Raw genomic sequence first — 16,950 nt, 5'->3', positions numbered from 1 at the left:
CCACCAACACAAACCATTCAAGTCTATTTTATTTATAATCCAAAATCATAAATTGCAAATTGTCCTAATAGAGCTGTACAATCTGTACAATGTTCAAAACCCTCTAGCCCTCTACTGTCAGACTACCCCCAAAAACCCTTTCACACACGAACAAGTGGACTCATATATATTATATAGAGACACTTGCAGACCCTCACTCCCTCAGATCATATCCACTATTTCACAATATTGCAAATACACTCAAAGAAATATATGTATGCTATAAATCCCATGAAACATCACCCCAGGATGTGGATTCTTGTTTCTATCTTTCATCACTTGTTTTTAAGTTACTTGGTTGTGATTTCATTGTCATGAATATAAGCATGTCTGAAACAAATCTGAAGTAACTGTGTGTAAAACTAACAGAAAATATTTAGAAATGGGATGAAAATATGCTCTCAGTTCTGAATCATCATCTAGATCAGCATGAAAATGATCATGTTGATAGATAATGTTATTCAGCATGTGTGTGTTTATTTCTAAGACAGTCATATGTCAAAAGTGTCCTATGTACCAGTGACTCAGTGACAAAAATATGTTAAAAACTCTACAATCTATTCTACAGTGTTCTATTTTAACATTAGTCTAGCATATTCTAGGTAAGATTATATATATATATATATATATATATATATATATATATATATATATATAGAGAGAGAGAGAGAGAGAGAGAGAGAGAGAGAGAGAGAGAGAGAGAGAGAGAGAGATAGATAGATAGATAGATAGATAGATAGATAGATAGATAGATAGATAGATAGATAAAATTCAAGAATAAAACTGAATTTGGATCAAGTTCCTGATCATCTTCTTGTAGGACTAATGCTCCATTCCAGAGTCCTGGGAGATGGGAAGTTTCCGATGTTGAACTTGGTAAAATGCATTGGAACACCTGTCCAAGCTGGAGATCCTTGTTGCAAAGTGGGGCCAGTTTGAAGTACCCCAACCTCACTGCGAATAGTGGCGCACAGTGTGCTAGTTTGCAATGAAAAAAAAAATTGCAATGTATAATTGGCTCATCCGTCATTTCGCTTCTTCCATCTCGTTTGCATCTATGAGAACACAGTCAAAGTGCCTCTTCAGTAACAAAGCAAATAGGAGCTTAGATCTATGATCTCCTTATTTGTTGTTTATGTTCAATTGGGATCATCTGGATTACTTTGAGGTGGGATGTAGTTAACTCAAAGTGAGATATATTCTACCCCCCAGCACTCTGGAATGCAGCATGAGGCTACATTCAGACAGTTGGTCTTGATGCACATTTCAGATTTTTTTTGTTAAATCAGATTTTTTGTGTGCTCGTTCATATTACACATTAAATGCGACTTCTATCAGTCTTCAGTATGAACTGAATACGACCCTGAAGTGACCTGCATGCGCAAAAGAGGCTTGGACGTAATTAGGAATGAGGACATACGTCATATCATATGATATATCTGGAAGGCTGCGCCGTTTTGAACTTACAAGCTACTGGTTGTTATGGGCAACAGCAGAACACAAACATGTAGGAAAGAGCCATATAAATCAAGATTTAAGATTGACAAAAATGGATAAGGCAGTGGTGAAAGCAAGGGGTCCCTATAAAGAGAAGGTCAACACCACTGCAAAGCAAAGGTATTTGGAGAAGATCAGAGTTATGAAGGATATAGACCCATACGAGCTACTGGTGTTCACCGGCATCTGACTGGTCCCTGCCATCCTGTACCAGTTAACTATTTCATTATTGGAATTAGTTACTACAGAGTGGAATAATTCAAAAGTCTCAAGTCCATTTACTGCTATGAACAGTTCTGCTGTGGGTGAGTTCAAGGTTTGGTGATCTACAAGTCTGATGACTGTGAAAACACTGTGGTGCTAAAGGTAAGCCCGTGGATAGTGTAATGTTTACGTGTGTATGGGAATTGAAAAAATGCATTAAACTAGTCGTATACTCAAAATAACATACCTCCGGGTCTCTACGTTTGCCATGTCAATCACAGAAGTAACTGGAAAGGCTGGATAAATGCAACCTGGCCATTCAGACTGAAGTCACATTGCAAAATATCAGATACGTATCAGATTTAGGACCACATATAAAAGTGGCCTGGGTCAGATTTGAAAAAATGGGATTTGTGCTGTCCAAACTGTCTTTAACAGATCGGATACAAGTCACATATGGGCAAAAAATTCGGATTTGGACCATTTGCCTGCAGTCTGAACGTATATAGGACAGATCTTTCTTTTGCAAATTTTAGAGTCAAAATGTGCCCAATCAACAAACTGTTTTTTGAGGTGCACATGCACACAGATGTACATGCATGCATTTCAGAAATACATAGAAACAGATCAACCTAATGGCAAAATCCTCATGGGGGCAATAATAAAATAGAGTCTGTTACTTGTTGGAGCTGAAGGGAACCAGACAAACCTCTGAAAGATTTAAAGGTACCTTTAGGTTATGCAGAGATGTCTTAGGAGGATCAAGTAAAATATATCACAAATATATCACCTAAATGCTTATCCATCACAGTTACAGACAACTTACATTGGTTGTTCTATCGACAGACTTGGTTTATTTCCTCGCCTGTCTGGGTTTATTTTCAGATCACAGCAGTTACTTTCATCCTGTGCTGTGTCATCAACAGCGATAGTGATAAAAAATGCAAGGTGGAGTGTGTGTGAGACAGAGCAGCAGTTTTTCTCAGTGTGTCAAACTAAAATAATGAAATCCAAACGTGGCTTGTGTCCGTTTGCAGTGTAAACAGCTCAGATATGGCCTTCATCGAAGCGTTCTGTGAGGGGGGGTGGAAACCTGGCAACAGAATCCCATCTACAACACACACACACATGCCACACGTACACACACATCATTACAAAAATCACTTCTGGAGATTTTCCCCACCTTCTGTCAAAGGCTTTGCACCATGTAAAAAGCAAAGTGAACACACAGACACACAAATATACATCCACAAAATCATAAATACACACAGTCCTGTTTATCTGCTGTATAACAACCGTCGGTTCCTTTATCTCTTTGTGTATCAGTTGTATAAATAAATATGAGCTGTGGTTTTCTCCAAGCCTATAAATAGTAAAGGACTCAGAGTAAAGCCTGTGTCAGACACATGCTACACAAAGACCTGCTACCCTGGATAATGTTTACATGCTGCCTCAGCACAACCGCACACACACAGAATATGACACTCACACAAAACTGCTTTGAATACATTGCCTTAGTATATAGTGTGCACCACTCATCTGTGTGTATATGAAAATATCTGGACACAGTGAAGAAGGTGACAGCTCATATAGTGTAATCCACCCTGCTGACCTTTGACCTTCACATTGGCTATTCCCATCATTCTATTGTTTACTCTCCCAGACCCAATCAGCTGCCACAGGACTGTTTCCCATGGTGACCGCAGGGCCGACCAATGAGCTGAGCTCTCCCAGAGCTCTGTGTAAACTGGATGTGTTTCAGATGTGTGCTCAGCTCCACACAGGCCTGAGAGCCAACACCGAGCCCAGACACTCCTGTGAAACTCAGACACACTGTCAGGCCTCTGTTTGCCCATTAACCACCGGCTAGAAGGTCGGACAAAGCTGCTGGGCCCCGAGTCCTCAAGGTGCAATTACAGCAGGACTCAACCAGTAGGAATCATGATTTTTGATGTTACTGTCTTCTTATGGTTTAATAATTAAGGAAGTATCAAGGGTACAGTCAAGGGTGTAAATTTGTATTTTGGATTGTAAACCCTTTTTCTGTTTAAATGTATTTACAATAATATAAAAAAATAATTATTATTTGTGTTGTTGCGGTCAAGCAGATGTTAAATTAAGTGGAGATTGTTGTTAATTTTAATATGGCACATACAATAGATATGATGCAAATTAGTGACATTACATACATATTGTTTTTACATTAAAAAAAAAAAAAAAATAAAGAAATAAAGAAATAAATAAACTAGAAGCACTCGGAGAGCGCAGACCTCCGCCAAGGCTGATCAGTGGGCCCCCCCGTGGGCCCCCCCGCCCCCGAATACCACCAAAATTTAATCATTTCTTCCTTATCCCATTTCCAACAAACCCTGAAAATTTCATCCAAATCTGTCCATAACTTTTTGAGTTATGTTGCACACTAACGGACAGACAAACAAACAGACAGACAAACAAACAAACAAACAAACAAACCCTGGCAAAAACATAACCTCCTTGGCGGAGGTAATAAATAAATAAATAAATAAATAAATAAATATAAATATAAATATATATATATATATATATATATATATATATATATATATATATATATATGTATGTATATTCTTATAGTCAAACAATCAATCAAATTTTATTTATATATCACCAAATCATAACAAAAGTTATCTCATGACACTTTACATATAGAGCTGGTCAAAACCAGACTCTCGAGCCAATTTGCAGAAACCCAACAGAATCCTCCAGGAGCAAACACTTGTGACTGGTGACAGTGGAAGCAAAAACTTCTTTCTAACAGGCAGAAACCTGGAGCAGACCCTGACTCCTGGAGGATGGCCGTCTGCCTTGACCAGTTGGGATTAAAGAAAGAGAGTAAGAGATAAAAAAGAGAGAGATTGAGGGAGAGTGGGAGAAGTAGGGGGAGACACACAATGAATGCAATGGATGCACAGCAAACTGAACCTGAATTGCTAAAAAGTAGAACAGCTGATGCTAGTATAATTACCAATAACTAGAACAAATGTCCATAACTGTTAATACTACCACTGCAAGCACAAGTATGAACAGTGGCTACATTACAATAAACACTATCACAACTATGTGGATAAGGGAGTGATGATGATGAAGGGAGGAGAGAAGAGGGACCACAGCAGCAGGTCCAGAGATGATCCAGGGAAAACCTGGAGTGTGTTTTCTATTTTTATCTGAGTATTTAAGTTTAGCTAAGAACTTTCTAATTTTCATTATGTGTACACATAATGACAATAAACGTTGTTGAATTTTGAATCTTAGGCACAACTGTCATATTTAGCATAAAAGTAATTAAATAAATTTTCAGTCTCAGGTAGGCAGTTATTGTATTGATGCTACTATTGACCAGTTCCTCAAGTCAGCAATCTGAACAAAACAAAAAAATATCCAAAAACAAGTAGAATGTCATGGAATTAATGTGGAAATTAGTTTCGAAACATTCATTCATTTTCTGAACCTGCTTTATCCTCGCTAGGGTCACGGGGGTCGCTTGGAGTCTATCCCAGCTACATAGGGGCGAAGGCGGGGTACACCCTGGACAAGTCGCCAGTTCATCGCAGGGCTGAACATATAGAGACAAACAATCACTCTCAAATTCACACCTATGGGCAATTTAGATTAACCAATTAACTTATCAGTGCATGTCTTTGGATGGTGGGAGGAAACCAGAGTACCTGGAGAGAACCCACGCAGACATGGGGAGAACATGCAAACTCCACACAGAAAGGTCCCACCCCCCGTCGACTGGTGTTGGAATCGAACCCAGGACCTTCTTGCTGTGAGGCATGAGTGCTAACCACTGCACCACCATGTCGCCCAGTTTAGAAACAGGACTTTGAAATTGATCCATTAATATTAGGGATCATTGATAACCAGGTTTTATATGAATATTCACAGTGCTGAGAAGCACCTCATTACAAAAACAGTGGAATATTGAGGTGAATTGCAACAAAAGTCTACAAAGGGTTAATACTGTTCTCATGTCCTGTGATTGCCTGATCACTTGTTGGTAGCTTGGACACTTTCCAGCATCACCGCAGCCCTCTCGAGGATTAAGCAGTTTGGAAAAATAATGAATGTGTGAAACCTGTTTTCACCAGCATTTGAGTACCTTCATCTTAGCTGACAGGATGTACTCTGCTGGATTAATCGTGCCATAGGGCGACTATTTCACTTCTCCTGCATTCTACTGTCAATGTGCTACTGTTGTGAAAGTCAACCAGGCGAGCTGCAACTACACACGAAAAAATGGCAACAATATCTCAACAATGACACACATTTTTTTGTGGCATTCTCTTTAGTGGATATTTAGCCATTTTAATATCACAGTTTGTTTCTCCACCTGCTAATGTTCCACCGAAACATCACTGTTTTGCAAAAGCACTATCACTGCATCCAAGTGATTCAGTCAAAGACACTCAATGGAGCTAAACAACCCAGGGGGTGTTTTTTTTTTTTGCTCTCTCTACACATGAACAGTAGGGCATGGTGCCAGACCTGTCTCTAGTGAAGGCACAGCTCTGTATAAGTGTGGAGAGAGTTTGGCTGTGACACTAATGTTGTCTTATCTTTCAGATAGTGAAGCCTGTTCGAGGACTACACATGCACCCAACTGCCACCACATACGTACACTAACTATAATATGTCTACTGCATAGTGTGCATAGCATAGACCATATGTCTAGGTCACATTTTGTACTTTGACTCCACCAAAAAACAGAAGTGACATTCAGAACTACTTCACCACAATATAGTGTCAGCAATTTTTAATATAGTCTCAAATCGAAAGCCATATTATTTTACAATGAAAACCTAGCCTTAACTGTGAAACATATATTAGGTAATGTTAGGTAATGTTAATGGTGTTAACTTAACAGATAACCCTAGTTTGTGAACTGTAGACAGAAAACTATGGTGGCCGACAAGGGCCAAACACATTGCAATGGCCCAATGCATCTCAGTTAGAGAAAACTGCAAGTACAGAAACGATGCAAATTTCTAAACTCAAACACAAGTCTAAATGAGATACAGAAAGAGGAACATGGTGGAAATGAAAAAATGCGCCGCAAGACACAAAAACACATGCATAATCATCAAATGCTCTGCAAATAGAGAAACGAAAGCACAAAACAATTTAAACCGAGAAAACATCTGCAAATGAAAAACGCTGCATAACCAGTCACTACAATGGAAGTGCTCCAAACCTGAAGGAGGCGCTGTTAGCAGAACAGCTCAATGCAGAGACACATAGGATGGAGAGGGAGAAGGAGAACAGCTGACTGACAGTGTTTGAAACTACAGTGGGGACAAATTGAAGTAACGGCGTAGCACGGTAATGTGACTTTATTTGATTATATTTGAGACTAGTCTGACTAGTCTGCCTCGTTTAGACTTGTGTTTGAGTTTGTGAATTTACATTGTTTCTGTACTTGCAGCTGTTTTCTCTTAACAAAGGTGCAATGGGCTGTTGCAATGTGTTCGGCCCTTGTCGGCCACCGTAGAAAACAGTTAGAATAGAATAGAATAGAATAGAATAGAATAGAATAGAATAGAATAGAATAGAATAGAATCGATATCATAATACTGGAAGGGCTCAGAGCGTTTCTGTGTGTGTGTGTGTGTGTGTGTGTGTGTGTGTGTGTGTGTGTGTGTGTGTGTGTGTGTGTGTGCACGATTCTGACAAATTCAGATGTTTTTACTTTGGTACCTACAGTTGAGGAATAGTCCTGTCTCCACATTAAATATCTCTGCAAGTTGATAGGACCAATATTTTGGGAGATATCAGTCATTTTGGAATACAATAGCCTTACAATCACATTGCTTGGTTGACTGGAAGCATGGTATCACACTGCATGACGGGAAATGAAGTTGAAAAAAGGAACGACACATTTACTAACTTCAGTCCCTAGATATTGGTATTAATATATTCCACTATTCCCCACAGGTCAACGTGCTAGTAAAATAGAATAGCCCAGCAAATCACATGAAATCCACCACAACAACACAATTATAACGATACAACTGTGCACAGTTATATGTAAAAGTTTGCACAGTAAAATAAGAAGAGCCTAAAAGAAAAGAAAATGATAAGACAAATGGCCAATGTTCAAATGTTGTCCATTGGTCAGGTGTTGAATTAGCAGTGAAACAACACAACAAAAAATATAAGACATTACTGTACAAATAAAGTTAAATAAAATCAGGAAAGCACTACGAAACAATACAACAATACAAGAAACTTAAGACATATAAGACACACTGATGTACAGACACACTGCGTAAAGTAAGACAATGCAGACAATTGATAAAAGTCTCTACCAAGTGGTAAATACACAGCAACATAAAGACCAGTCAGGTTGTCAACAGATATAAACATTTCTGAGGGGAAATTGTGATATGAATTCTGGAGTGTAAACCCCATGAAAATGTAATATTCATTGGACCAAACTACGTACTTGTACATATTCCCACATTTTAAAATGTGTTTAATGGCATTTTTAATTTCACTTGGCTTACGTTGAATGGTTTTCATTTTGTTCCTCCATTTCCTCCGTTCATTTTCCCCATTTTAAACACTTTATCCTATCTATCTGCCCTTACCCAATGTGACATATCTCCATAAGTCTATGTAATAACTTTTCCTCCCTGCCCTTTGTGATTCCTGCTGAGGTTTCTGCTGTGTGGTGTATGCAGCGTACAGATGTGCTGTCTTCCTTCCTCACAGCATCTTTATTTCCAGATATCCTTTTGCCATCACTAGCTCACCTCCCGTCTCTCTTCGTCTCTCTGGATCCCGTCTTTCCGTCTTCTCTCCCACCCCCGACTCCACCTCCCACTGACAGATGACTATCACATATGCAGACACTTCAAACATGCTCCTTTTCAAAGAGATCCTCGGAAGAAAGCTCCAGAGAAACCGTGAATAAGTCATCAAATCAGCAGCGCTTTTCCTTTACCTTCTATCTTTGGGTGCTCTACTGGTATTTTCCTCTCACGCAAATATTTTCATCCCTCTTAGTTTATTCTTTTTCTTGAGTTCTGCTGTGCTTTACTATTCTCATTTCTGCCACATATAACTTTTACTCTATTTGCTTTTATTATGGTCTTTCTTTTTGCCTTATTTCCTCTTTTTATTTGTCATTCGTCATATTTACATGCTTAAAATGACCATTTTTATGCCTCCTCTTGCTTCTTTTATCTATCTGTGCCATGTATATCTGGAACAACTGCTTTTATTTAGACATATCTTACAAATTTCCACTTTTGTTGACAATAATAATAGGTCTGAGGTGACAGCTGCCTGATCCAAAGTGGAGGTTACATACACATACTTTACAATAGCAAGAAAAAATATCTGAACCCTTCGAAAGTTTCTAGTTTTCTACATTAATTGGTCATGATTCAAGGCAAAAACACAGTGTTCTCAGCCTGATACTAGACACACCATTCTAATATTTCTTGTCTTTGAACTCATATATTCAACCCTCACAGTGTTGCTGAAAAAATGTGGTGAACTTTTGGATTTAATAACTGATTGAAGCTTCTAGCGCTGCATTATGTAAGAACAGTACAATATGTAATAATGTAATCATTTTTCACCTCATAATGTAATAATGCCACATTTTGTAATAACATTCCGTATTTTGTAATAAAAGTCTTGAATGCATTTTGTAATAAACTTTGCCACATTTGTAATAACTTCCAAAATTTTCAGTGCACCGGTAAGTTTCTTGTCAGTAATACTTAATTGTGCAGCTTTTGTCTCTAACTCGCAAACACATTCTCAGTTACATTTGATTTAGGTTTGACAAATGAAATATCCAACTTGTTTTTGAAAATTAATTCTAAATAGGCTGGAATGCTTTATGTTGTTCTGGTGGTATGATGGTTTTTCCAATTGAGGCATCAATTTCAATCGTTTTTTGATGGTTTATTACATAATGCACCAAATTATTACATTTTCTTAAAAAAAAAAAAGAAAAAGTGCTACACCTGCATTTTGTAACAACTTTTACTATATGTAACAAGTTATTACAAAATATGGCAAAGTTTATTACAAAATGCGTTCAAGAATTTTATTACAAAATGCGGCAATGTTACATAATGAGGTTGCTTCGTTATTACATAATGCAGCGTTGGTGCTACAAAGCTCCTTTGGCTGCAAAAACCACAACCAAATGCCTCTAGTAGCTGCTGATAAGGACTGCATGATGTTCAGGAGGAATTTTGGGCCCTTCTTCGTTATAGAATTGCTTCAGCTCAGCCATATTCTTAGGATGTGTGTGTGAACGTCTCTCAGTTCATTCCACAGCATCTCTATTGGATTCAGGTCTGGGCTCTGACTGGTCCACTCCAAATGGTGGATTTTCTTTCCTGAAGACATTCTGTAATAGATTTGTTTCTATTTTAGGGCCCTTGTTCTGCTGCACCATCCATCTTCTATGAAGCATCAGCTGGTAGATACTCACATCGACATATTATAACACTGACGTGAGAATTCTTTTGCTCCTCGGAGATGGTGGTCCATGTCCTGACGCACCCAAACAGCCCTTCTCAATGCTGCCATCCTTCATTTGGATTCTCATGTCAGTATCTGGTTCCCTTTTATGTCATATGTACTGTGTGTTCCTCATGAATTCAATCTTATTTTCATCGGTCCACAGAACATTTTCCAAGATGTTCTGTGAAGTGTCAAGGTGTTCTTTGGTAAACGTCAGGCTCATAGTGATGCTTTTTTTTTTCTGGAATGCAGTGTTTTCTTCCATGGTGTTTATCTCTTACTCTGAGCTTCTTTTTACCTCATTGAATGTTGTGCCCCTGAAGTCGACTTGGCCGGGTGTCCACTTAAGGGAGGGTATCCATAGTATTCATCTGTCTCTGTCCAGTCTTATGCAAATCAAGTCTTGGATGAGAGTTGTTTTTGTGTGTGTGTGTGTGTGTGTGTGTGTAGGTGTGTGTGTGTGTCAAGTTTTCTAACTCCTGACTCCATTTAGCTCTTGTTGGAGACATTAGCTTAAGGGTTCTTGTATTTATTCCAGAAGCAGTGTGAGTGTTTAATAGCTGTATTTGATAAAGACATTAAATATTGGAATCATATGTTTGTTTTTGTGTTTGTCCAACATGATATCATGAACTGCGTACAGATAACATGCCACTTTTAATTAAAATAACATGCTATTAGCGTGATTAGCGGTTAGAGTTAATTGTTAGCAGTTAGGTTTAGGGTTAGCGGTTAGGGTCAGGTTTAGTGATGAGCGGAATTAGCGGTAAGGGTTAGTGATTAGCGGTTAGGGTTAGGTTTAGGGTTAGCGATTAGCACGATTAGTGATTAGGGTTAGCGGTTAGGTTTAGGGTCAGTGGTTAGGGTTTGGTTTAGGGTAGCGATTAGCATGATTAGCGGTTAGGGTTAGTGATTAGCGGTTAGGGTTAGTGATTAGTGGTTAGGGTTAGCGATTAGCAGCTAGCACAATTAGCGGTTAGGATTAGCGATTAGCAGCTACTGCATTGACACGCCATCAAATGGCGTTAAATAACACGCAAAAGGATGAAAATGCGTATGTATAGCACGCCAAATGCACAAATAAACTGGCGTCACATACAGCACAATCTCATGAGATCAGTCTGGTTTGTCTCATAGATCGGTCTCACAGATTGCTTTTGTTGACCAATTCATACGGGAAAATTTTGACATTTCAAAGGGTTTATATATTTTTCCATGCACATGTATAACACATGTATCAGTACTTCAGGGCTTGTGAAAGGTGATGCTCCAAAGCTCTCTTTCCCATCATGTCAATGCAAAAATATGCCGTTCCCATGGTAACCGTCAGGTCTGTTAATTGGCTGTCAAAATGTGTGAACCGCCATGATGAGACAACACTCCGCAAACAAATGTATATCATCTTATTGCATGGCAGATAATCACTTCACACATCTGCCTCTGGAGAATATGGTAAGAGCTATCTAATCAAAATGTTAATGATATGAGATAGAATCAAACTGTGGAACCTATGGACACTACACACAGGCGTGAATGTGTCAGAAGTTAAAATGTGCTGAGCGTTTTAATTGAGAGTGTATATAGTAGAGAGGTGGTATAAATAAAGCTGCATAATCCAATTTAGCATGGCAGCAACATAACCTACCCACACAAGACACCAATGACGCACAGCTCCAATGTTTAAGTCTATGTGGGATTGTTTGAGGAAGCAAGACTGAGTGTGCTTCCTTGTAGGAGTTTGTGAAGAAAACATGTTGTATATCCTCTTAAATACCCCTCTGATTATTAATGTTGTGGAAAAGCCTCAGGCATCTACTGTCCTTCATGTTTTCCACTTAAAGCAGGTGGGCAGCTGAAAATGTAAGGTAGTAAAAACTGAATGAGGATGAGTGACACATCCTCAAACTGGCCCTGCTTTGAATGTTTCATTCAGTGTAGAAATGGATCGACTCCATCTACACTATCTTAACCCATAAAGACCCAAACATCCACCACTGACCAAATCAACTACTAATGTAAAATGTATAATAACTGTTGATCCACTAATCCAGGGGTTCCCAAAGTGGGGTACACGTACCCCAAGGGGTACTTGGAAGAAGCCCAGGGGGTGCTTGAAATTTTTTGGGAAAAATACATTAAATAAGTCATCATATACCAAATACAAAATGAATCATGTGAATTAATGTTGAAATATAAAACACAATAGAACCATTAATAATAGTTTTATTGTCAATCATCTTGTTTAACCCATAAAGAACCAAATGTCCACCGTTAACCAAAAGCATTCACTGATAAAAAATGTGTAATACCTGTTAATCCACTAATCCTATCAGTACATATAAATAATTGGTTTAAAAGGCAGTTAACCTAAGCTTTGGTACCATTTCAAGAACATTTCTATTTTAAATTATTCAAAATGAATTTATCTGAGTAGCTAAGTAATTATTTTTTGTTGATGAAAGGTTAATTTATTAACGAATGACCAATTTGTTTATTTTTCTTACCAATGAAAGAGGGCACTTTTCAGTTTATATTTTGCACACAAAATTTACTTAAAAAATGTTATTTTTTATATATTACAGTTAAATATATGTTGTTTGTTTACAAAGTTTTGAAAATAAAAAGAGACACCTTTGGCACAGGAACAAAGTACTCAGCTAAAAAAGTATATTTCAGGGGGTACTCCACTGTAAAAAGTTTGAGAACCACTGTGCTAAACCTACCAATATGTGTAAATAATCAGCGTAAAATGCAGTTAATCATCTTTTCATGGTCATCAGATATGACCCATTTGGATGTTCAGAGGCTCCATAGTGAACATGGAAACACCGTCATCTTCTACAAAATTGATTCAAACCCATGAAGTGTGATGAATGATAGAGGATGGAGACATTTGCTTTTAGGTTCAATCATTGATATCTTTGCTGAAAAAAAAGCCACTTTTTATTCAATTGTCCCTCTTTTGAAATAATAACCCTCAACTTTACTCTGAGCTTTTATGAACATCTACATGATCAGTAAATTAAATGTAGCAAAATACCTAATTTTCACTGAAAAAGTGCAAAATAAAGGAGATAGTATTACAATAAATGGTAATAAATCACTTAAGAAAGGTGAAATATAGAGAAAAATTTATTTGGAAACTGACACAAAAGTAGCACTGGGTCATCATGGGTTAAAATGATGAAATGACCAAATTAAATTATACATTTCCACATCTAAAACCATTAAAAAATGCTTCTACCCTTCAGCCACTTACAGCATCAGTGTGGTGTTGAGGTTTTGTTTTCTCGGCTGGAGATTCTGAGGTAACTGCTGAAAAGGAAACAGCGGTTGTCTTAATAAAACATGAGTAAACAGAAAGGAAACGGTATATAATCTGCTCAGGTAGCACTGCAGCTTTAAAGCTCACACCGCTGAGGATCAGAGGAAAGAGAGGCAGGCATGTTAATCTCAGAAAAACACACCTGAATGCAGGCGTACACCGTCGCATTATAGACCAACCATGCCTGCATTTCTTATCTCTCCCTTCCCCCGAGACAGTTCAAGTTGCTGCCTATCAGACCGTCTCCTTGACACTCATTCACACATCCACAGCAACACTTCCCCTGGTTTATAGTTTTATATCTAGTATCCTGGATTAACACAGAAATTATGCATCTCAGATAAATGCATTCAAACAAGGATTATTCACATTTCTGATCATTTCAATATACATATTCCCTCCAGTGGTTCAGGGAGATTAAGCACATTATTTTGATAGTGTGACATTTCAGAACAATAGTAGGCATCAGGATTTTATTTTTTATCACATTCTCAGAGGATCAAAAGTTTACATACACTAAGCTCACTGTGTTTTTTAACAGAATGGAAGCTACAAACTGTATGGAAGAAGACAAAAGCATCTGAATCATGTATCATGTTACTGGGTCATTTAGTCACAGAAGGATTCTTTCATTTCACAGAATTAATTGTTGAAAAGAAATTAAACCTGGATATTTTGAAACTTCATTTGAGGACAACAGCCAGGAAGCTTGGACACAAATGGAGCAGGACAATGACCCTATGTATGCTTCAAAGATGGTAACAACACAGCTTAAGGACAACAAATGTAATGTTTGAAATGGCCGTCACAAAGCCCTGACCTTAATCCAATAGAAATGTGTGCACTGAACTGAAAATGCAGGTTTGTGGAGAGAGGTGCACAAAGGTTGGTGAAGTTTTTAATTCATGTTAAACTATTTCAAGGCCACCGAATGTTATGCAAAGTTTATAACATAATCATATAATACAAGATGGGGAAAAATATCATCACTACTAAATGATATAAAACAATTTTATAAGTCAGAGGGCAGCAACCTTTATAACCTGAAGAACCATTTTTGACCCAAAAGAAAAACAACATTAACTCTCTACTTTTTACCTGAACTCTACTACTCTGCAGTAGCTTATTTATGATTAACTGGTACTTTAACCATGTATTTACATTACAATAATGTAACATTTGGTGCATTTATGAAATTATTAATCTACAGTAAAGAAAACACTTGAGTTTTTGGCATACGCTGGCATGTGTAGGGTTACTTAGAAACACATTAATTACCAACAAATGAAAGTTACACTTACACTGTTCGTTTAGTGAAAAACTCTAAAGGACCATATGGTACATTCTCAATGATAACATGTTAAATAAATGTTTTATTTCATCTATAGGCTGCACATTTTGAGAGTTGTATAGTGTGTTGATGGCTTTAGCCCAGTGGTTCCCAGCCTTTTTTGGCTCGTGACCACATTTTAACATCACAAATTTCTGGCGACTGCAGACATTCAAAGCAGACATTTATTTTGCTAAAATTTATTTGTTTTTGATCTTGTAATAGTTTGCTATACTATGTTGCAAATAAATGTTAATTTTAGATGACATTTAGGCTATATAATGTATATTATTATGGACAGAGGCAGAAAAGCCAGGTGTAGATTAGTGTACAAAGTGAGAATTTTTTTTTCCTTGGTCAGGATATGTACAGTCAGTCCAGCTTGTATTTACAAGGCTGACAATTAATACTGAACAAACAAGAACTCAAACTATGAATTATGAAAGAGCTGCAGCATCTGAAACTGACCACAATGTACATTTGAAAGATAAACAGTATCCCAATGCTTCAGTTTCAGCTTCACAGTTTGTCGTGTCTTTTATGTATTTTGATTGTCTCTCTCAATTCACCATATAATTTTTTTTATTAGTAATTTATTATTATTTTAATCAACTACTAGAAATTTCAGGTGACCCCATTTGAATTTCAGGTGACCCCACATAGGGTCGTGACCCCAAGGTTGAAAAACACTGCTATAGGCTAACAAGAATGATCACAAACTGGTGACATGCTAAGAAATAATTATTAATTTCCTTATGTTGGTCCAAAGAGTGATGTAGATCCACATCCAGATCAAGAGTCGAGGAAACATATTGAAAACAGATGCTCATAACTGTGAAAAGAGTACGAGTATGAATGCATTTAACTGAGGTGTATGTAAACATGGGACCTCTGCTTTACGAATATTTAAACATCTATAACCAGAGTGAGGCTGGTGGTGTGGTGACCTTGGAAGTTTCATCCATCTCCTCTTAACAAGGACCCTCCTCAATTACTCTCCATTGAGACACTTGCTAAAATAGTCCCAGAGTCCTTCCCCTCATCACAAGCCCCCCCCCATCTATCCACCTTTATTTTTAAGAACCATGGGGATCTGTGTTGCCATGGATTCTGTCGCTATGGCTACAAACAACTACGCAGATGTACAGGAAGTGATGAAGGATAAAGGAGAGGGAGAGTCTGGGTGATAAGGGGTCTTGCAAAAAGCACAACAACTGTGTGGTCAAAATGCAGATGTGATAAGTGTTGGGGTCCAAGGGGAACAGGGCAGGTTCTCCATCACTGTTTCAAAGACAAGTGAAGGACAGGACAAAGACGGACATGAAAGCAAATTCCTGGTTTTACAGCTAGTATTTTGCCTCTCATGTCCCTCAGCAGACATTTCAGAGCCTTTTCTGGCCTCACCTTGAACGCCTCAGCAACACAAAGAGCCAGTGTTTCTAAAGGCATCCTGAAAACAAAAGCGTTTTCAGCAAAAGTGCTTTAGACAAGTCTTTCTTTTCCAAATCCCAGTTTGACAGTGTACAAACATTGTGATTTCTTGACTGTCCTTGAAGTTTGCAGGATGTTTTTTTATGGTGCAGATAAGAGTGCAGTTTCTTCAGTGTTTATGGACAACTAACTGATCAGAGAAATGTGAATATTTGAGGCATTTTCTTGATTCGTGATGCATTGCCATCCATATTCCTGTGGGTTTTTTTCCCTCTTTGTAGTGCAAATCAATGAAAAAAATGACTTCAACTGATTAACTTTCTCCTCCAACCTCTGCACTTGCCCACCTGGAGGTTATTTAAGGACATAAACATCAACATGGATGCGTCCTCTGATAAATGAGGAGGGTCTTTGATAGTGCTTCCTCAGCTGCATCACAATAATGAGGAGGATTTTTATTGAATTCCCAAATCACTAACAAATCAATAACCTTATCTGATCTTTATGAAGCTCCGGAAACCAAGTAAATCTCCCTCCACATCAAATATGGTCCAAAAATAAACCTCAAGTAAAAAAGTGTAGGTCATGAGAAAGG

Source organism: Sphaeramia orbicularis, chromosome 10 (genome assembly GCF_902148855.1).
Source record: "Sphaeramia orbicularis chromosome 10, fSphaOr1.1, whole genome shotgun sequence".
NCBI lineage: Eukaryota > Metazoa > Chordata > Actinopteri > Kurtiformes > Apogonidae > Sphaeramia > Sphaeramia orbicularis.
Note: the sequence above shows the minus strand (reverse complement) of the source record.